Raw genomic sequence first — 23753 nt, 5'->3', positions numbered from 1 at the left:
CTAGTACTGATGTCTTAACAGCTGATCGTGACACTAACACTGCTAGAAAAGCACATGCTGCTGTACGCAGTCTGAACATCATTCCTGTACAGTTGGGTACACTTACAGTAAATAGTTTTCCATTTACACTGGGTCAAGTAACAAATGTTCAATCATAACCACTCTGTACTTTATAACACTGTAATTCTGTCAGAGATGACGCAAGACATGGAATATCAATTGAACAGAATGAATAGAGCCTTGGAAAAATGTTATAAAATGAGCATCAGTAAACGTAAGACGAAGTTAACGGGTAGTCAAATTAAAATTAGGTGACGCAAAAACTAGTAGACAGATTTCACCATCTGGGTAAAAAATAACGAATGATTGTAAAATTGAAAAGAATAAAAAATCACAATAGGGAAAAAAGTGAATTGCAAACACTTGATTAAGGATGGGTTCAAAGCAGACAATATGAGGAACATATGCCTGGCTTTTGCTAATGAGCTAACGTTGCTGGCAAACAACATGCAAGAGACTTCTGTGCAATATAGCTCCAAGAACTGTATTTTATATGACATGCGAGAGCCTTTTATGCAACCTTGGCACTGAGGCAAATGCATTTGTTCAGATGTAGACTCTTTACAGCAATACACCATCATTCTCACCTCATCCTTCACAGGACGTAATCACCCCACCAGTCTAGTTCAAAACCAGATTTCCCAGACCACCACATCCAATTCCAGTACCACTGATCCCTCCAAAAAATAATTTAGGAGTACACCTCTTTTCAATCAGTATTATCCTAGTCTCGAATGTAGTAATCAGCTACTTTGACAAGGCCACGACTCCCTAAAATGAGGTACATTCTGTCTGAGATTTTGCCCACCACACTTAGAATAGCTTTTCATCATCCTCCCAATTTCTGCAATAGCCATGTCAGACCGTGTGCACCTTAGTCACCCATCTCCCTACTCTGTGACTGTCCCCACTGCAAGACTCACCCTATGCACTCTCCTACCACCACCTTTTCCAGCTCTGTAACTGGCAAAACATATAATATCAAACGGAGAGGTACCTGTGAAATGACATGTCGTATACCAGCAGTTACGTAAGCACTGTTTGGCCTTTTACATCGGCACGACTACCACCGAGTTAGCAGTTGCAACGAATGGGCGCAGGCAGAGGGTGTATATCAGCAGTCATTACAACATCACAGTCATGACCTCAGAGCCTGTTTCACCACACACATTTTCTAGACTCTTCCCCCAGACACCAGTTTCTCAGAACTCCACATGTGGGAACTGGTGCTAAAACATGTCTTCAGTTCTTGCCACCCAACTGGCATTAATTTATATTGATTTCTTCAGTTTCAGCATTTCTTCACGGCAACTATTCTTTTCTTTACCCATTTTTACTTTTCTACATCTTTCACTTTCTGACCTGTCTACTTACTGCCGTGCCCGCCCCACCTCTATCACATACAATGCAGTTAGCTTCCTGTTCTTATTAACTTATGCATGATGTTTTAGCACTAATCTCTGTCTTGCATATTACCCTATTTTCCACCTTTAAGCTTTCAGGTTTTCAAATCTTGCCCAGAGCAGTCCCCAACAATGAGTCTTTCCTTCCCATCATTGAGATCATCCGACATGGGGACTGCCTGGTTACCAGATTTTTGTAATTTTTTGTGTTTATGGTATGTGAAGTTTAGAATTCAAATATACCTCTCCCAAAGCAATTCTGTGCAACTCTCAAAAATACATGAGTATATTAACTTTGAAGTTTTCAACTTTTTTTAATATGCTAAACTAAGGTCTAATTAGGTATCTTGAACAGAATGACCCCCTCAATACCAACCAGTGTGGTTTTTGAAAACTATAGTCACCTGAAACCTAACTCACACTTTTCCACATGACATACTGAAAGCTTTGGATCAATGCAACCAGGAATATGCAGTGTTTCTTGATTTCTGAAAAGCATTTGACTCAGTATTGCACATACACTTATTGTCAAAATATGATTGTACGGGGCATCAAGTGAAATTTGTGACTTGATTGATGACTTTTTGGTAGGGAGGACACAGCATGTTATCTCGGATGGAGAGTCATCGTCAGATGTCGAAGTCACTTTGGGTGTGCCCCAGGGAAGTGTGTTGGGACCCTTGCTGTTCATGTTGTACATTAATAGACTTGCAGACAATGTTAATAGTAACCTCAGAGTGTTTGCAGATGATGCCATAATGTGAAATGAAGCATTGTCTGAAGGAAGCTGCATAAATATTCAATCGGATCATGATAAGTTTTCAAAGTGCTGCAAAGATCGGAAACTTGCTTTAAATGTTCAAAAATGTTAAATTGTGGACATCACAAAACATAAAAACGTAGTATCCTATGACTATAATGTCAATGAGTCACTGCTGGAATCAACCAACTCATACAAATACATGTGTGTGTAACTCTGTAGGCATATGAAATGGAATGATCACATAGGTTCAGTGATAGTTGGTTGGTTGGTTGGTTTAAAAGAAGGAGGGGAGTGGGAGACCAAACGGCTAGGTCATCAGTCCCTCGTTCCGATTAAAATAATTCCACAAGGGTGGGAGTAAAATAACCGAGACATACAAAACATAGCTGGAAGAAAGGAGAAAGCTAAAAGAGTGACAGAAGAGCAACAAACACTAAAATAGACAAAATCAGACAAGAAAACCACACAGAGACACAAGAAACACGTAGAAGAGATCAAAACAAGAGAGCAGATTATTGTGGCTGGCTGACCATGAGAATAAGAAGGAGAAGCCAGCCACTCTGCAACTCATTAAAACCTACACCCTAAAAGCACTAGGGTGGAGGTCACAGAGCGACAAAGTACATGCGCTAAAACTTAGATCAAATGATAAAACCCACCCTCACGAATAAAATGTAAAACTAAAGCTGCTGTTGAGTCACTGTCATCAGACACCGAAGGTAGGGTGCTGGGAAAATTAAAAACTTGCCGCACAGTGGCTAAAAGTGGGCAGTTCACCAAGAGGTGGACGACCGTCATTTGTGAGCCACAGCGACACTGAGGTGGGTCCTCGCGACGGAGGAGGTAATCGTGCATTAACCACGTGTGGCCAATGTGGAGCCGGAAGAGGACAACTGATTCTCTGCAAGAGGGCCACACAGAAGACTTCCACACATACGCAGTCACCTTAATGACACACAGTTCGTTGTGCATACTGTTACGCCATTCCGTCTCCCAAAGCCGAAAAACCCTGCGGCGTAAGACAGAATGCAGATCAATTTCGGAGATGCCCGTCTCCAGAAGTGGTTTCCGCGTGGCCCGTTTGGCCAGCCTGTCGGCAAGTTCGTTGCCTGGGATTCCGACATGTACTGGAGTCTACACAAACACCACTGAATGACAGGACCATTCGAGCGCATAGATGGACTCCTGAATGGACACTACCAAAGGATGGTGAGGGAAGCACTGGTCGATAGCTTGCAGGCTGCTCGAGTAGTCAGTACACAAGAGAAATGACTCCCCAGAGCACGAGCGGATGTGCTCGAGAGCACGAGATATGGCCGCCAGCTCTGCAGTGAAAACACTGCAGCCATCTGGCAAGGAGTGCTGTTCAATATGTCCTCCACGAACATACACAAAGCCTATGTGACCATCAGCCACTCGGTGTAAACCACTTCAAGGCCACAGTACGTGGCAAGAACCAAGAGGAAGTGATAGCGGAGAGCCGCAGTGTTAACACAGCCCTTAGGGCCGTGCGAAAGGTCCAGAAGAATCTGAGGCCTACGTGTACACTGTGGAGGTGTACGTGAATGGACCTCGAGGAGAAGTGGTTAACAGGAAGGACTCCAGTTCAGACAGAAGGGACCGGATGTGAACCGCAATTATAAGTCCTGACCTGGGATGCTGATGTGGGAGATGAACCGCCGTGGTTGGGAAAAGGAGACGGTAATTCGGATGCTCAGGAGAACTACGAACGTGTGCAACATAACGGGTGAGCAGCTGTTCACGCCTAATCTTCAATGGAGGGACTCCAGCCTCCAGCAGGACACTGGTCAGCGGACTCGTTGTAAAAGCTCCCGTCGCTAGGCGAATGCCACAGTGGTGCACTGGGTCGAGTAAACGCAATACTGAGGGTGCCGCCGAACGTAAACCAGACTCCCATAGTCGAAGCGGGATTGAACAAGGGCTCTGTATAGCTGCAGCAGTGTAGAGTGATCTGCACCCCAGTTGGTGTTGCTCAAGCAGCAGAGGGCACTGAGATGCTGCCAGCACTTACGCATAAGCTGACAAAGGCGAGGTAGACAATTCAATCGGGTGTCGAAAATCAGTCCTAAGAATCGATACGTCTCCACTACAGTGAGTAGATCACCATTAAGATAAAGTTCTGGTTCCAGATGAATGGTACGACACCGACGGAAGTGCATAACACACGACTGAAAACTGAAAGCCGTGGTCTAGAGCCCACGACTGCACCTTGTGAATGTCTCCCTGTGGGTGAAGCTCAGCAACACCAGTACTGGAGAAGCAGTACAAAAGGCAGAAATCATCCGCATGCGGAGAAGGTGAGACCGACGGCCCGACAGCTTCTGTAGACCGTTAATAGCCACTAAAAATAGAGACACACTCAATACGGAGCCCTGTGGAATGCCATTCTCCTGAATATGGAGGGAACCGGTTGAGGCACCGACTTGGAACGGACAATATGGAGCGACAGGAAATTTTGGATAAAAATCGGGAGCAGGACCCGGAGACCTCACTCCTACAATGTGGCCAGCATATGATGTCACCAGGTCATGTCGCATGCTCAAAAAAGATGGCAACCAGACGTTAGCATCTGAAAAAGGCTGTTTGGATGGCAGACTCGAAGGACACAAGATTATCAGTGGTAGAGCTACCCTGGCAGAAGCTGCCCTGACACGGAGCCACTAGGCTACGCGACTCCAGAACCCGACCCAACCGCCGACACCTCGTACGTTCCAGCAGTTTACAAAGAAATTGTGGGGCCTGATAGGCCGGTAGCTATCCACGTCAAGTGGATTTAGACTGAGTTTGAGCACCGAAATGATAGTGCCACAGCGATGGAAATTTGGCATCACACCAGATCAAGATAAAGATGATGAGAAGATGTCACTTGCAGTCAGACGAGAGATATTTAATCGTCTAATTGTAGATCCGATCTGGTCCAGGATCTGTGTCGGGGCAATGTGCAAGGGCACTGAGGAGCTCCCACTCTGTAAATGGGGCGTTATAGGGGTTCACTGTGGTGTGTAGTGAACACGAGGACTTTCATTTCCAGGCACCATTTGAGGGTGCGAAGGGCTGGGGGGTAGTTCTCCGACACAGAGCCTCAAGCATAGTGCTCAGCAAAGTGCTCGGCAATTGTGTTTACGCCGGTAGGTAACACACCATTGATGCTAATGCCAGGGACACCTGTCGGGGTCCGGTACCCAAAAAGATGCCTGATCTTTGTCCAGACTTGGAAAGGTGACGTACGACACCCAATGGTCAAAACGTACCTCTCCCAACTCTCCTGTTTCCATCATTTTATAAGCAGGTGAACGTGAGCACGGAGCCACTTAAAGGCTATTAGGTGCTTACTTTGCTGTAGAGCTCGCCTACACTCTTTAATTGCCTCAGCAACTTCCAGCGCCCACCGAGGGACTGTGTTTCGCCGGGGGCACCCTAAACAATGAGGGACCGCGTTTCTCGCCGCAGGAACGATCGTTGTAGTGACCTGCTCAACGACAACATCTATGGCACAATGTGGGGGAGATTCAGTGGTGACAACAGAGGTGAAGGCTTCTCAGTCTGCCCATCTGGGTAGGCGTCTGTGGGCATGACGCTGGGGGAGTGACAGGAAGATGGGGAAGTGGAAACTACCACACAGGTCATCATGTGCTCTCCAATGGATAGATGGGAGAAGGTCAGGACTGCAAACTGAGAGATCAATGGCTGAATATGTGCCATCTGCCACACTGAAATGTGTGGGGGCACCTGTATTTAAGAGGCAGAAGTCAAGTTGTGACAGTAAATTTTCGACCTCGCTACCTCAGCCAGTAAGCAAGGCGCCACCCCATAAGGGGTTATGGGCGTTAAAATCTCCCAAAAGTAGAAAAGGTTTAGGGAGTTGATCAATCAGCGCAGCCAATACATTCAGGGGTACTGCACCACCTGGAGGAAGATATACATTGCAGACAGTTATTTCCCGTGTCGTACTTATCCTGACAGCCACGGCTTCAAGAGGGGTTTGAAGGGGCACAGGTTCACTACATACTGAGTTCAGGACATAGACGCAAACTCCACCTGACACTCTTATTATAGTCGCCACGGTTCCTGTAATACCCCTTACAGCTTGCGGAGGGCAGGGGTCCACATTGCCGGGAACCAAGTTTCCTGGAGGGCATTGCAGAAAGCTTATCAGTTGCCGTAGCTCAGCCAGGTGGTGGAAAAAACCACCGCAATTCCACTGGAGAATTACACGATCGTGAGACTGGGTAGGCACAAAACAGTCAACGAGGCAGTCTACGCCTCAGGGTCACCTGATGCCACCAGATGAGTACCTGTGGGATCGACATCCATTGTGTCTGAGGGCCCAGTGAGATCTAGGTCCTCAGTGGATGCCAGAATCTGCACCTCATCCTCAGACACACAGCTTGTAGGTAGTGGTGGTGTGGGTGCCACCACGGTGCCTTGATTCTTGGAGATCTTTTTCTTTTTAGGTTTCTCTCCCTGCTCCTTAGGTTTGTCCTGCTGGGAGGGCTTCACTGATTCAGTCTCAGGGACTGAGGAGGACCGTGAACCCCTACGACCAGCTACCTGTGGTTGCTTCAGCCACTGGCAGCTGGCAGCTTTGCCACTGGTAAGAACCTGGGAAGGGAGTGATCCAAGGGAAACCTCCTTCCTGGAGAGAGGAGCCGAAGACGACTTACGCTTCCTAGGTTGAGAAGTGGTGACTGACGTCCCCGATGGTTTGGGGGGGGGGCTCCTGAAGTAGGTTGTGCAGGAGCAACAGTGAGGGAAGTGCCCCCCATCACCAAGGGGGCAGGTGGAGTCTGACAGCTCTGAGAGCCAAGTGTACCCGGCAGAACGGAAGATGGTACAACCGTTGTCATAGCAGCAGCATAGGTTGACATCATACGCACAGGATGTAGCCTCAGTGTAGGTCAGTTGGTCCAGGGTCTTGTATTCCATTATTTTTCTTTCTTTCTGGAGAATCCTGCAGTCTGGCCTGCAAGGCGAATGGTGCTCTCTGCAGCTGACACAGATGGGAGGTGGGGCACAGGGAGTATTGGGATGTGAAGGACATCCACAATCCTGACAGGTGACGCTGGAAGTACAGTGGGAAGACATATGGCCGAACTTCCGGCACTTAAAGCACTACATCGGGGGAGGGACATACGGCTTTACATCACAGTGGTAGACCATCACCTTGACCTTCTCGGGTAATGTGTCACCCTAGAAGACTAAGATGAAGGCACTGGTGGCAACCCGATTTCCCTCGGACCCTGGTGGACGTACCGGATGAAATAGACACCTCGCCACTCTAAACTGGCGCACAGCAAAAGAAGGTCCATGTGAAATATGATACTCTGCACCATATTTAAGCTCTTATGGGGTGTGATGGAAACAGAAACATCCCCCAGTTTGTCACAGGCGAGTAGTGCCCTTGAATGGGCAGAGGATGCTGTTTTGATCAAGACCGACCCTGACCACATTTTGGACAAGCCTTCCACCTCCCCAACTTGTCCTCTAAATGCTCCACAAAAAACTTTCACTGAGAAGAAAGATTCCCCATCAAGTCTCATACATACAATGTACCAGGATGAATAATCTTCACTGCCATCCTTAGCCTGGCATTCCTCCCATGGTGTGGCTGGGGAGAGGGGGGGGGGGGGGGGGGGGGAGGGAATGATTTGGAGTCATATTTGTTAGCACTGAATTTAGACCTTGATCGTTTACACACTGCTTGTGTTTGACCACCGCCCTTCCCACACCCAGCTGTAGCAAAGGCCACCCTGTTAGGATGGCAATTGCTGGGAAACCCGATGCCCCAGGGTGACGGGCATCTACTCCTTGGCATACGTGGGGAGTTAATGGTGCAGGCATCAGCAGAGCAATCCCTGTGTAGTCAGGGGGCTACAACCAACAGGGTACATGGTGACCCCACCACAGCAGACGCTAGACGCTGGATATCAGGTGCAAACGAGCTAAGAAGTCCATTATTGTCAACAGCGCAGAAAGTGATACTGCTCAGAGGATGGAGGAAAACGCACCCAGGAGGGTGACCACACCCAACACTTGGAGAATGAACAGAAGTGCAGATCCGCGTCGACAAACGATGCGAGAGGTCTCAGTGCATGGAGACTATGCACAATGTAAGGCACCCTTCCCCAATTGGCTCGCTCTTCGGGAAAATTTTGAAAAATGGAGGTCAAACCCTACAGGGGACAATCACATAAAGGCCGAAACGTGAGAGACTCCTTTTAGTCGCCTCTTACGACGGCCAGGAATACCTCGGGAATATTCTAAACCTGGACCCGCATGGGGGTTCAGTCGTGGATAAAGCAGGTGGTAGACTTCTGTTTATTGATATAATACTGGGGAAGTGCAATCAGTCTACTAAAGAGTGTTTACAAATCACTCATGCAACACATCCTAGAATATTGCTCAAGTATGCGGAACCCATACCAAATAGGACTAACCGGGAATAATTAATGTATACAGAGAAGGGCAGCATGAATGGTCACAGGTTTTATTAATCCAGAGGAGAGTGTCGCAGAGATACTGAAGGAACTGAAATGGCAGACTCTTCAGACAGACGTAAACTATCCCGAGAAAGTCTATAAATAAAGTTTAAACAACCAACTTTAAATGATTACTCTAGGGATATAGTACAAGCCCCTACATATTGCTCACACAGGTATCGTGAGGAGAACATTAGAATAATTGCTGCATGCACAGAGGCATAAGCAATGTGGCTATGTAGTAGACTCCTTGTCTGACATGTAAGGGCCTGGGTTCGAATCCTGGCGGAATCAAAATTTTAAACCAAGGTGCACGTTCTGTGAGCATTTCCGTGAAGCATTAAACACAAAAAACACAGAAAAAACTTTTATTCTTTTTTAATTACACACTCTTGATGAACAATCTTTTATAAAATATCAGTAGGCTACTTAAGAATTTTTGAGTGCAATGTTGTTGTTGTTGTTGTTGTGGTCTTCAGTCCTGAGACTGGTTTGATGCAGCTCTCCATGCTACTCTATCCTGTGCAAGCTTCTTCATCTCCCAGTACCTACTGCAGCCTACATCCTTCTGAATCTGCTTAGTGTATTCATCTCTTGGTCTCCCTCTACGATTTTTACCCTCCACGCTGCCCTCCAATACTAAATTGGTGATCCCTCCATGTCTCAGAACATGTCCTACCAAACGATCCCTTCTTCTAGTCAAGTTGTGCCACAAGCTCCTCTTCTCCCCAATTCTATTCAATACCTTCTCATTAGTTATGCGATCTACCCATCTAATCTTCAGCATTCTTCTGTAGCACCACATTTTGAAAGCTTCTATTCTCTTCTTGTCTAAGCTATTTATCGTCCACGTTTCACTTCCATACATGGCTACACTCCATACAAATACTTTCAGAAACAACTTCCTGACATTTAAATCTATACTCGATGTTAATAGATTTTTCTTCTTCAGAAACGCTTTCCTTACCATTGCCAGTCTACATTTGATATCCTCTCCACTTCGACCATCATCAGTTATTTTGCTCCCCAAATAGCAAAACTCCTTTACTACTTTAAGTGTCTCATTTCCTAATCTAATCCCCCAGAATCACCCGACTTAATTCAACTACATTCCATTATCCTCGTTTTGCTTTTGTTGATGTTCATCTTATATCCTCCTTTCAAGACACTGTACATTCCGTTCAACTGCTCTTCCAAGTCCTTTGCTGTCTCTGACAGAATTACAATATCATCGGCAAACCTCAAAGTTTTTATTTCTTCTCCATGGATTTTCATACCTACTCTGAAATTTTCTTTTGTTTCCTTTATTGCTTGTTCAATATACAGATTGAATAACATCAGGGATAGGCTACAACCCTGTCTCACTCCCTTCCCAACCACTGCTTCCCTTTCGTGTCCCTCGACTCTTATAACTGCCATCTGGTTTCTGTACAAATTGTAAATAGCCTTTCACTCTCTGTATTTTACCTCTGCCACCTTCAGAATTTGAAAGAGAGTATTCCAATCAACATTGTCAAAAGCTTTCTCTAAGTCTACAAATGTTAGAAACGTAGGTTTGCCTTTCCTTAATCTTTCTTCTAAGATAAGTCGTAGGGTCAGTATCGCCTCACGTGTTCCAACATTTCTACGGAATCCAAACTGATCTTCCCCGAGGTCGGCTTCTATCAATTTTTCCATTCGTCTGTAAAGAATTCGCGCGTTAGTATTTTGCAGCTGTGACTTATTATAGTCCGTGAGACGAGTGATTGGTACTGACAATTCCGGCGGGCAGACGGCGCTGTTGCCGAACGTGGCTCACAGCACGCGGCGCCCTGTCTGCTACACGCATTCTCTAGCAGCAGAAATAAAAGCGAGACAAAATACAAGTCGTATTGGTACGCGTGAATTTATTTAAAGTTGATGCTTGAAATATATTAACTCTAAAACTGATAAGAGCTATTTAGTACAAGTATCTAAGATGCTGAAACATAATAAAGTTATTTGTTAAACTTCACAACTGAGTTGAAAACTATTTTCGCAAGTTCTTGAACATTAGCAGTTTTGGTTTCCATTGTTAAGTATTAGCATTATTAATTTGTTCTGCTACAAGCTACAGAATAATTGGTCAGTGTATTAAGAGTTATAATCTGAAGAAAGTACTCACAATATGATGATCTGGTTGTAGATCGATAGCAAACTCCCTCCTTACATTCCTGAATACGTTGTAGTTACTGTAATGGAAAAACACCACTCACATCACTGTCAGAATCTGATTTGACATTGTGTTCCTCAGCACTACTCCAACTATCACTGCTCTCTGCCAGATGTATAATTAAATTTTCGATGCATTCTTCCACAACCCCTTCGGTTTTGGCTGCCTCTCTGATGGCACTTGCAGTGCTGTTTACAATTTTAGCCACGTCTCGCTTGTCACTTTATTGATAGCTGCTGGAAGGAGAGTTTCCACTTCAGAGATCGTGAATTTTTTATTGTTTGCAGCAATGTAATTTTTTATCTGCGCCCACACTCCTTCAATTGCATTGAAGTGACAGTGGTATGGAGGAAGCCGAACGATTTCATGCCCGTGCCTTTTAGCAATCTCATCAATTACATATGTTGGAAATTGGGGTTTCTTTTGTGCCACAATTTCGAGCAGTTCCGCCTTCCTTAAATCTTCTCTGAAATCTACTTTTCGCCGTTTCAACCACTGAATGATATCGTCTTTTTTTGTTGCCAAGGTTTGTGCCTTATTGTGAACAACGGAATCATAAGGTGCATTGTCCATAACAATCACTGATGGACTTGTCAGATTCGTCATAAGCGATGTCTCGAACCATTCTTGAAATACTGCACTGTTCATTTCTTCATGGTAATCTCCCATCTTTTTTGACCGAAACATTTTCAAGCAGTTTGGCACAAAACCTTTCGATGTTCCTGCATGTAAGACAATAATACGCTCTCCTTTGCCAACAGGCACTGCCATTGTCCCCTCGGGCGTTCCATCATTCCAGCCTCTACGTAAAGAATGGCTGGCATTGACCCAAGTTTCATCTAACCACACTATACTTTCGAATTCCACACCCATGATCCTGCGCAGAAAGCTGCACCGCCATGCAACTACATCTGTCCTTTCCATTAATATTTTGTGTCCGTTAAACAGTGAATAGCTGAAGCCTATGTCTTTCAACACTGTACGCAATGAAAATTTGCTCCCTTTAAAAAGATCGTCTTTCTGAAGCGACACCAGTAACTTAGATAGAGTGGGATGTTCCCTTCTCTTATAATAGCTGTATATATGACGACGAATAGTGTCTTTCTGAAAATCGTCCAAAGCTGTCACCTGCTTATTTCTCGGTCGCTTCTTTCCTGGTGTGTGCAGCTTTGTTGTGCCACTCTCATCACAATCTACACTATACTGTTCTTTCCCTATCTTTACAACAGTGTTCTTACTTATTTTCAATGCTGCTGCAGTTCTCTTCACAACCTGAACAACAGGAATTAAGGGCCCACCTTTGTCCTTTTCTTTCTCAAAGTAATCCCTCACAGACCACACGAATTCACGGGCCTGGGCGTGTAGCACACTTTTCTTCCTCCCTTTCACTTCTTGTGTTGGGCTGGGTTCAATGGAATGGCTCATCAAGATGAATGGAACGAGTGATGAACAAGTTCAAAGGAATGGTCTTTCGTAGTTCACTTTGGTCGTGACTTTCTGTTTATAGTTTCCGGGAACGGGAAATGGTTGGTCTCGTTCCCGCAACAGCACGTCGGCCAGTCTCTTTCCAGCCTCGGTCCCGTTCCCAGCAGTCTCAGTCGCAGCTTTCTACTTATAGTTCTCGGGAATGAGAAACAGTCGGTCTCGTTTCCGCCGGCTGGTCTCATTCCAGCCTTGGTCCCGTTCCCATCTGTCTCAGTCTCGCTCGGCTGGACTCGTCCTTCTTCGCATGGCCACTCGTCGTAGTTTCAATGCCGACTGCTCATAGTTAGCTCAGTATCGAGTTGTTGTTTGTTCTGTTCGCTGCGCAAGCCCTTCTAGATTTGTTTCAAACCTTTTTTTGAACTTTGAACTTCTGGTTCTTTTCATATTCTATTCAGCGTCCATGACTGGTAATTAAAATGTATTTAATAATTATGTAAATTACATGGTATGTAATGCATCTTTTCAGGTAACAAAATGGCATATCAGCTTACTTCACTATTTTGATAAACAACAGAAGAAATACTTGTAAAAAGGCAAGATTTTTTTGTTATTACACATGCAGAGGAAGTTAGCACGGCACACACAAGTGGCCATTTTCCGTCTTGTTTTGATCCAAGGTAAAAGAGCACGTTCATTGTTATGGAAGGTAGACTGACTTAGAACCAAATGAAGTTCACTTTCCATAATCGAGTGTCTGGTGTCACATTTTGTAAAGAGAATAGTATAACTTCTACAATATTATTTCAGTGGTACAGGGTGGCACAGGAAAAATTGTCCCCGAGTACTAGTCTGTTCATTTTCGCCTACCAATCATCATCTATTGTTTCGAAGATGTTGTTTGCATTAGCTTCTTTGTTATTTATTCACTGCCTAATTATTACATGTTTATCTATGCTGCTCGTAGAGTTCAACAAATCCTGCGTAATTGGCGAGCTGTCTGTACTCGGGGACGGTTTTCCGTGCGCCACCTTAACATTATTGCACTGCGATCAGCCACATAATGCTATAGTTGGCTACATGAGAGGTTTCAGAGAATCACGAAAATAACAAGTGTGTGAGAATTCTGTTAGGAATAAAAACTCTGTACTCCAGGGTGGAGACAAGTGCCCTCTTGGCGCCTTCCATCTTCAGTCACCTATACCAATAATTTTCAATTTTTCATAAGAACCATATACCAAGCACAAATGAAAGGTGAATGAGTAAAAATGAAGAGTTCCCAAAAAAGAGCGATCACCAGTGAACTAGTTCCCAAGGATGAATGAGTTTGCCCATCACTAATGTAGTGTCATACGACAAAAAAATGCATGAGTCGCCACTGGAACGAGTCAACTTATACAACGTTTTTGTGTACAATTTGTCGGGAAATGAAACTGAACTATCACATAGACTCGGCAACAAGTAAAGCAAGTTGTCAAAGGAGATTCCTTTCAAAACACTCCTAGGATATAACACAAGTGCGCAGAATCTGTAGTGCAGCATAATGTGGGATCCCACAGAATAACCTCCTCCACTTTTATTCTCTCAACGCCGACAACAGATGTTCGTGAGACCTGAAAACTTAGTTTAGGTAGTTGTTAAAAGGATAAATGTCCCAATGTAGAGAAATAAAGTGTAAGCCACGACAGCCCCGTAGATCAGCAGGGTGCGATTGCAAATAAAACTCTCCATCTGCTGTGGTGGAGCGCTTGTTCTTTGGATACTGTGGCTTGACGGTGCCTTGGAACTTGAGGGACAGAGAAGTGTGCTCGAGAATGTAGATCTAGGTTGCAAAAGTCATATATCGCATTGGACCTTATTTTTCCTGGAACAGAGCAGCAACTCAACTTGGAGTGAGCTCAACAAGTCATTGGAAGTCCCCTGCAAAAATAATGGGCAATGCTGCCTCTACAGCTGTCCATAATTGCAAAAGTGTTGCCAGTGCAGGATTATGTGTACACACTGAGCTCTCTATTATCTCACGTAAACATTCAATGGGATTCACGTCAGACGACACGGGTGGCTAAATCATTCCCTCAAACTGTCCAGACTGTTCCGCAAACCTATAGCGAACAACTGTGGCCCCTGGTGATATAGTGCATTGTTATCTGGGAGCAGGAAGTGCACGAATGGCTACAAATGATCTTCACGTAACTGAACATAACCATTTCCGGACAATGATTAGTTCAGTTGGACCAGAAGACCCAATCCATTTCATGTAAACACAACTCACATCATTAAGGAGCCACCACCAGTTTGCACAGTGCATCATTGATAACTTGGCTTTGTTACACTCGAAAGTTACCATCAGCTCTTACCAACTGAAATCAGGACTCATTAGATAAGGCCACAGTTTCCCAGTCATCTAGGTTTCAACTGATACGGTCACAAGCTGAGGAGAGGCTCTGCAGGCAATGTCGTGCTGTTAGCAGAGGCACTTGCCTCAGTCATTTGCTGCCCTATCCCATTAACACCAAATTGCGCCACACTGCCCTAATGGATACGTTCATCACACGTACCACACTGGCTACTGTGGGTATTTCACACAGTGTTGCTTGTCTGTCAGCACTGACAACTCTATGCAAACGATCTGCTCTCAGTCGTTAGGAGAAGGTTGTCAGCCACCACGTGGTCCGTCAGGAGAGGTAACGCCTGAAATCTGGTATTCTCAGAACGCTCTTGACACTGTGGATTGCAGAATGTTTAATTCCCTAACAATTTCCAAACAGAATGTCTACGCGTCTAGCTCCAGCCATCATTGCATGAAAACTCTGTTACTTCCCATTCTGCAGCCGTAATCACACTGTAAACCTTTTTACATGAATCACCTGAGTACAAATGACAGTTCCTGCCCCTTTTATATCTCGAGTACACAACACTTGATTGAAGCTCTCCACAGTGATATGACTGGACAGGTCCTCTGCCAGAATGAAACAACTGGTGAATTCCCAATAACAAGTGGGCTTAAACAAGGATGCGTTCTCGCACCGACATTATTTGCATCGTATCTGGCAGCTATGCTTTACGAGACATCCGTAAACAGTGCAGGAATAGAACTAAAGTACATGTTCGATGGAGGATTGTTCGACCGGTCCGGACTCCATTTGAAAAGGTTCACCAGCACCACTCGTGTGACAGAGCTGCAGTATGCTGATGACAGTGCTTCTCCAGCTCATTCACCTGCAGAGTTGCAGCTGTCAGTCGATTCCTTCAGCAGGGCGTACGAACAATTTGGTCTCTCCGTCAATATTCCAAAGTCGAAGGTGATGGCGCAGCCAACTCCTGGCTCCTCCGTTCCTGATTTCAGCATATCCATTTATGATACACCCTTGGAACAAGAGGACCATTTCCTCTACCTAGGATGCATACTGTCATCTAACTGCTCATCAAGAAAAGATGTCGAGAATAGATTACGTGCTGCCCACGTAGCATTTGGACGTCTTACAAAGCGTGTCTTCCCGGATAAAGACCTAACACTGTACACCAAACTGACGGTGTACAAAGCTGTAGTCATTTCCACCCTGCTATACGGTTGCAAAACGTGGATGTTATATTGCTGTGATCTGAAGAAACTAGAACGCTTCAACCAACAGAAGCTAACATATATCCTGAACCTGAAATGGGATGACTTCATATCCAACACGGGTGTTTTTGAGAAAGCAAAAATGTATAGCACGGAAGCTCTTATCACTGGGCATCAACTCAGACGGGTCAGACACGTCCGGCGGATGGAAAATGACAGACTTCCACGCCAAATGCCGTACAGCGAAGTGAGCACAGGTAAAAGGCCACGAGGTGCCCCTCTCGAGCGTTGTAAGGATTAGTACAAGAAAAATCTGAAAAACTTGAACATCGATCCGAGTAACTGGTCCATAATAGCAGAAGATCGAAGTCGCTGGCGCTAGTTACCTCAAATGCTCTTCAAAACTCTGAGCCGGAACGTCGAAGAATGGAGAATGACAAATACCGGAGACGTAAACTCCTCCAGGCTCAGCCACGTCCTCCACCTTCCGTCAGCTGTAATGTCTGTGCCGCCTGTTCTACGCTAGGATTGGATTTCTAAGACATCAACGACACTTCCACACCTGAACCATAACAAAGGAAATCTCAGGAGAGAAATGAAAACTCGGATACGAGTATCAGCTGCTGCCGATGACAACACAACACTACCACCATCTGTATATGTGCACACAGCTATCCCATGACTTTTGTCGCAGAGTAAACAAGCAGAAATGTATAAAATTGTTTTCGGAACAGTAGCTTACTGACTTTCAATCACTAATGTCATAGTGGGACACATGCCGGTTTTAAACATTCTGCCACGAGCTACAAGATCTGTCACCCATCATTATAACTGAAGCTGTGTATCAAATTACCAATAAGTTGTTTACAACATTTAGTAACTTGGAGATTGATTACAGCACTCTTCCAGCAACCGTGCATTGCAACAAAACAAAGAAGTCTGAGACAACGGTCGTGCGGCACTGCACAGCAGGACCACGGAAGTAATTAACTTTGAGAACTACGATCTACACGTATTCGGGGTGACAGATCGTGCCTGAAGTGCACAACACGAGGTAACACCATGAGACATCTCAGCAGCAAACAGGAATACCATGGGATACAGAACGTATTCAAAGAAATGCAATTCAAATGTTTGAAGCAGTGTTTGATGTGTAGGAGAGCATCAAAGAGCTGCTGAAAAAACCAAACTCTTGAAGGGAGAGACCAACTATCCTACAAAAGCCAACGAACAAAGTTTCCAGAACGAGCCTTAAGCGAGGAATCTATGAATATATTACAATCCCCTATGTATTGCTCCTGTAGAGGTCATTAAAGCAAGATTCAAGCCCAATAAAGTGTGCACAGAGCATTGAAAGTCATTCTTCCAATGCTCTATACACAAATGGAACAGGAAGAAGTCCTACTAACTAGCACATTGCTAAGTACCATCTTTTTACTGAGGTTTGCATTTCTAAGGTACCACTAATAAGAACCAAACGACATCTACAACTTAAGCATTACAACAAAATCAGCAAAAACACCATCTATGTAACATACGATGGCTCACATAAAGCACTCAGTCACAGCAATGTGCTCGCATTGTTTATTAGGTCCAAATTCTCATCCTCTGTTTGTAGAATGTAGTAACACATTTGGCACCCCGAATATTTGTCAAGGGCTACTGCTCCAGTCCGGAATCCCTGAACCATTACACCAACAACCTGACAACAGCTTTCGCATCCCGTAACTACCCTCCCGACCTGGTACAGAAGCAAATAACCAGAGCCACTTCCTCATCCTCTCAAACCCAGAACCTCCCACAGAAGAACCACAAAAGTGCCCCACTTGTGACAGGATACTTTCCGGGACTGGACCAGACTCTGAATGTGGCTCTCCAGGAGGGATACGACTTCCTCAAATCCTGCCCTGAAACGAGATCCATCCTTCATGAAATCCTCCCCACTCCACCAAGAGTGTCTTTCCGCCGTCCACCTAACCTTCGTAACCTGTTAGTTCATCCCTATGAAATCCCCAAACCACCTTCCCTACCCTCTGGCTCCTACCCTTGTAACCGCCCCCGGTGTAAAACCTGTCCCACGCACCTTCCCATCACCACCTACTCCAGTGCACAGCCAGCACATCTTGGCACAGTGTTACACCGTCCGGGTTATCTGGATACTTCCCACCAACACCAACCTATCCGAACTCCGGAGATGGGAACTTGCTCTTCAATATATCCTCTCTTCCCGTTACCCACCAGGCCTCAATCTCCGCTAATTTCAATTTGCTGCCACTCATACCTCACCTGCCATTCAACAACATCTTTGCCTCTGCACTTCCGCCTCGACTGACATCTCTGCCCAAACTCTTTGTCTTTAAATATGTCTGCTTGTGTCTGTATATGTGTGGATGGATATGTGTGTGTGTGCGCGAGTGTATACCCATCCTTTTTTCCCCCTAAGGTAAGTCTTTCCGCTCCCGGGATTGGAATGACTCCTTACCCTCTCCCTTAAAACCCACATCCTTTCGTCTTTCCCTTTCCTTCCCTCTTTCCTGATGAGGCAACAGTTTGTTGCGAAAGCTTGAATTTTGTGTGTGTGTTTGTGTTTGTTTGTGTGCCAGCGCTTTCGTTCGGTAAGTCACATCATCTTTATTTTTAGATATATTTTTCCCACGTGGAAAAAAAAAATTTTTCGAAAGAAATAGTTTTCAAAGTGCTTGGTGCAATTTTAAGGTATCAGAGTGCAGAAAAAAGTCACTCAAAAGACAATTGCCAATTGTTTTAAACATGCAGGATTCTGAGAACTCTCTTCACCATCCCACACCAAGGGTGACGCATTTTCAGGAACACCTGATGATGGAGGTGAGGATGACATTCCCGTGGTGGAATTAGTGAAAGAATTTTGTCCACCTTTGTCAACTTTTGAAACAGAGGACACCTCTAGGTAGACAACAATCTGACTGTGCGTGCCTCAGCAACTGAAGAAGAAACTGTAGCTGACATCCAAAGCCAGCAAGATGAAAATTCAGTGCACTGAAAACTTCACAAAAAAAACTTATTTTCAAAGAACAATGTAATACAAACGGCAATAACGAGGCATTAGAATGAACACACCATCAAGCGCAGAATGTGTACATACACCTTAAATGTAAAAAGCAAACCAAAATAACTGATTACATGAAGCAGGATAGTATGTAGTATGCACTACTAACTCCATTTTAAAATTAGAGCAACTGGTTAAAAAACTAAACAACACTGTCTTTGCCATGACTGTAGAAAACTGGGAAATTAAATTCTTATTTGTTATTTTTTTCAAAGTACAAAAGTGGAATAATAGTGACTTCGTTATTCATATTTTGTAATTGTATGTGTTGGAACTTCTCAATGTGTTATGTAGGCAACATCACACTTGTACATTTTAAAGAGAAACATAGGAGAGTGCGTAGGCCTTTGGGTAAGGTATGCATAGAATATTGTCTTTCAAGTTTGATACTGTTGATTTATTTTTGTAATACACTAACAGCAACGAAGTTGTGTCATTCATGACTATTATATTATGCAGCACTTACAGTAGGTTTCACATCACACATGCTCAACATTTTATCTCATTCATTATCCAAAACTGTGTTTGACATTATTGAACAATTTACATTGTTACTACTTCTTGCTTCACTTATTAAGAGGGTTTTTACATTTTGCCAGCATGTTAATCCTGTGAGTACTGCAGAAATATATGAAAAATTCCTCTTCAGTCCCACTCACAAATACCGTAGGTGTACTTACTGTATTTCTGCTACTTTCTTAAGTATTGACTCTATGGCTCCTGAAATTTACAGATTTGAAATTTTTATCAAAACAACAATGCAGTAGCCTGGTTTGTGTGACTATTGGCTGTAACAACCACAAAACGTTGGTCCTTTAAACATCATTACTGGTATCGGAAGTTTTGAAGAATACAATACAAAAAACTGCTTTAGCCAGTGAAGTTGCCAATTAGCATAATGTCATAAAATCTTGCCTACTTCAACTATCAAACTATCAGCAGCCATGCAGGAATATAGCATATCAGATCATTCAGCACTGCTCATAGAGTTTCCAAAAATAGGGAAACCAAAATATGTGAAAACATGTTTTAAATGGAAAGTTAGCAAAGAGAATGTAAATATATTTTCCAACGAACTAAGAACAATAAACTGGCTCTAGATAACAGTGTGTCAAGTGAAAAAAATTTCAAAATATTCCTAAACTGTCTCCTAGACATTTTCAACGAAACTTTTCCCCCTCAAGCCTGGCGACAAAAAGTGGCCAATAAAATAAATTGGATTACACTGGGAATAAAAGTGTCTAGTGCCAGGAAAAGACAGCTTCCGAATGAGTTAAAACATAACAAAAATGCTGACTTTGTGGGGTATGTAAAGAGATATACGAGCACTTTCAAAATAGTTGTACAGGCAGCAAAAAAATTGTCTAACAACATGTATATTGGTAAACATGAAAATAAATCAAAGGTAATTTGGGATGTCGTCAAGTCTGAGTTGAGAGTAAACAACAAGTGGGAAGAATGGTTCAAATGGCTCTGAGCACTATGGGACTTAACATCTATGGTCATCAGTCCCCTAGAACTTGGAACTACTTAAACCTAACTAACCTAAGGACGTCACACAACACCCAGCCATCACGAGGCAGAGAAAATCCCTGACCCCGCCGGGAATCGAACCCGGGAACCCGGGCGTGGGAAGCGAGAACGCTACCGCACGACCACGAGATGAGGGCAAGTGGGAAGAAATTGTTCAAATTAAAATGATATAATTATACATTCTTTTCAAAAGTCAACTGTTTCAAAGATTTTTTTCATAAATGTGGCAAAATCAGAAGTAGATATCACAGCCCACCTGGACAAGGTAGATATCAACTTTGTATATATAAAACAAAATGCATGCCTTAAAACATTCAAAATAATTATCCCAAAAGGTGTAGAAGATGCTATAGTGTCTCCTAAAAACAAGAAATCAGCTGGATGGAATGAAATTCCATCCACTGTAGTCAAGGCTGTTTATAACGTCATCTCTTATCCATTGGCTAAAATTATAAATCAGTCATTTGAGGAAGGATATTTCCTGGATCAAAATATGCTGAAATAGTACCATTGTCCAAGAATGGCTCACCAGATGACATGGGAAATTACCACCCTATTTCCCTCCTGGCAGTTTTTGCTAAGATGATACAAAGGATTGTTGCAAAACACCTCAAAACTTTCGTATAGAAAATGACATATAGGCCTAGTTAAAAATCAATTTTGATTTCAAATGGGGAAAAGCAGAATAAATGCTATCAGGGAATTTACTGAAAAGGTAAGCCCTGCTTTAGACAAGGGTAAAAAGGTCACAGGTATTTTTTGTGATTTGACCAAAGCTTTTGACTCGGTCAATCGCTTAACTATTTCTACACAAGTTAGAGAGGTAAGAAATCGTGGACAGGGCACTACAGTGGTTCAAATCTTATTTGTCTGAAAGAAAACAGATTGTTATAGGGATCCAGCAGGGCTCAATTTTAGGGCCTTATCTTTTTCTGCTGTACACAAATAATTTACGAACCTTCAACATCGCAGCATGTCAGCAATCGTTGGTTAATATATTAAAAACTAGAAACCCACCTCGATTGCGAAAAAAGCACCTAGTGTTAACCTAGGTTTCGCCGTAGATAACTACACCTTCTTCAGAACAATAGAACCCACAAGTTCCTAAGAAGACCTTTGTCAATACTTAAAAGAACACCATAGCTATACATTTATAAACGAAAAAAACTTGTGAGTTATTTACGCTGAAACCTAGGTTAACATAAGGTGATTTTTTCACAAATTGAGGCAGGTTTCTAGTTTTTTAATACAAATCATTTACCTTTAAGCATTGATGTTCACTCTGTTTTAATTGAAAATGACAATTTAGAACAAATTCATGATACCGTGGAAAATATAATGGGAAACCTACAATTATGTTTTCAGCAAAATGGATTAAAACTCAATGTCACAAAAACACAATTAGAGCAGTTCAGTGCTAAAACATCATCAGCATTTCACATAAAAATAGTGCATGGCTATCAGGAAATGACTGAAGCAAGTCATGTAAAATTTCTAGGTCTAAATCTTGACACAAATTTAAATTGGAAGGCACATGTAGACTTCACAGCAAACAAACTAAAACAGCCTGGCTTATGCAATTAATGTCTTATTAGCTTCCACCCTTATGGACACCAGGAAGATAATCTATCACAGCTACTTTGAAACTATAATTCAATACGGAATAATTTTTTGGGAAAGCTCTATGTGAACAGCCTGAGATTACTTACACTTCAAAAGAGAAGCATAAGAAACATATGCGTTTAGTCCAAAAAGGAACATCATGTCGCCCATTATTTAAAAAGTTAAAAATACTAACAGTTCCTTCTCTGTACCGTTACAAAATTTTTATTTTCATATGTAAGGTCAAAATTCACTTGACAATTTTCATTTCAACCACAATACAGCGCTCGTCGGAGACACAGTTTCGAACTTCTGATAATTTCAAACTTTATGCTTAAACAATTGTACACAGGATTAAAAATTTACAATAAAATAAATAACACCAATCTGTCAAATACGGAGTTTGACCAATTAAAAAGACTGTTATTTAAGAGACTAGTGTAGAAATGTTATTATTCAATTGAAGAATTCATGCAGGACAGTTTGGCAATTTGAACAGAAAAGAAACAATACAAATTATGTATCGCATAATAAATTGTAAATATATTGTAGAAATTGTATTGCAAGCTGTAAAATGATCATTAGTGTTACATATGTTCTTGTTAAGTTGTTCATATCTAAAAATTCAAATAGGTCTGCTTAAATGTGTTGATTATTATATCTTTATTTTTCTAAAGTAATTTGATGTGTCTCCAGTACAAAAATCTTTGATTTGTAACTTACGTTACGAGATGAATAAACTACATTCTACATATTAACAACGTGTAAATATCAGTGGGTAAAAAAAAGTTACCAATGGGAATATAATAAAACTAGACAACACAAATTATATATAAACGGTTGTCGTGATACTTTCGCTGGCTTCGGTAATATACAATATATTACCTTATAAATAAATAAAAAACTTTTTTATTTTAAATTCAGTGCATTAGTAATTGTAAAATGACTCTTAGTGTTCATTAAAAAACGACGATCATTCCACTTGGGACCTGTGGAATGGTACATTAGCTTATTTGTTTTAGTTGTAAATATTTGTCATGTATTGTTGTTTTTCTGACATGTTCCACATCCTGGAGGACCTCCTCACTACGGATCAATTGGAATGAAAGTAAATCTAATTTAATCTAAAAACTATGTTCTAATCAGTTAATTGCCACAACCATGTTTTTTAAAAATATTATATTCAAATGTTCTGTGTTTTTTATGTTAAACTTTCTGACCTGTTCCACACCCACTAGAACCGTCTCAGTTTTGGGTCCATGTAACGAAAACTGAATCTAATCTAATCTTCAGCAAAATTCTTGATTATTATTGCTTTTCCTATAATTATTGAAAGTATTAATAAGTAATTTGCAGAGAAATAAATAAAACACAGATCTGCTTTGTACAATGTGCATACAAAGCATTAGCTAAAACTTTTCCAATTTCTTATGTACTGGCAGTAGGCTAACAGATGTTAGTCATTTCTCATTCAACACATTAAATCTTAGGTGGTACAGAGTCAACTTTTCAGTTCCTCAAAACGTGCTTGCAGCTCATTTCATGCTGAACTAAATGAGACATGAAGACTGGCCAATGTGACAGACAGTACCTTCAACACCTTTTCTTATGACTTCCACGACTCCCAAAACC

At 42.8% G+C, this 23753-nt stretch overlaps 1 protein-coding gene across 3 annotated transcripts in view; it reads right to left on the bottom strand.

The window, feature by feature from the left end:
* Positions 1-23753, bottom strand: part of LOC126427016 (zinc finger protein 93-like) — a 325645-nt gene that overhangs the window by 201333 nt on the left and 100559 nt on the right. The window lies entirely within an intron of this gene.

This window comes from Schistocerca serialis, chromosome 11 (genome assembly GCF_023864345.2).
Source record: "Schistocerca serialis cubense isolate TAMUIC-IGC-003099 chromosome 11, iqSchSeri2.2, whole genome shotgun sequence".
NCBI classification, from domain to species: Eukaryota; Metazoa; Arthropoda; class Insecta; order Orthoptera; family Acrididae; genus Schistocerca; species Schistocerca serialis.
The sequence above is the reverse complement of the archived record's forward strand: the minus strand, read 5'-3'. Positions and strand labels throughout refer to the sequence as shown.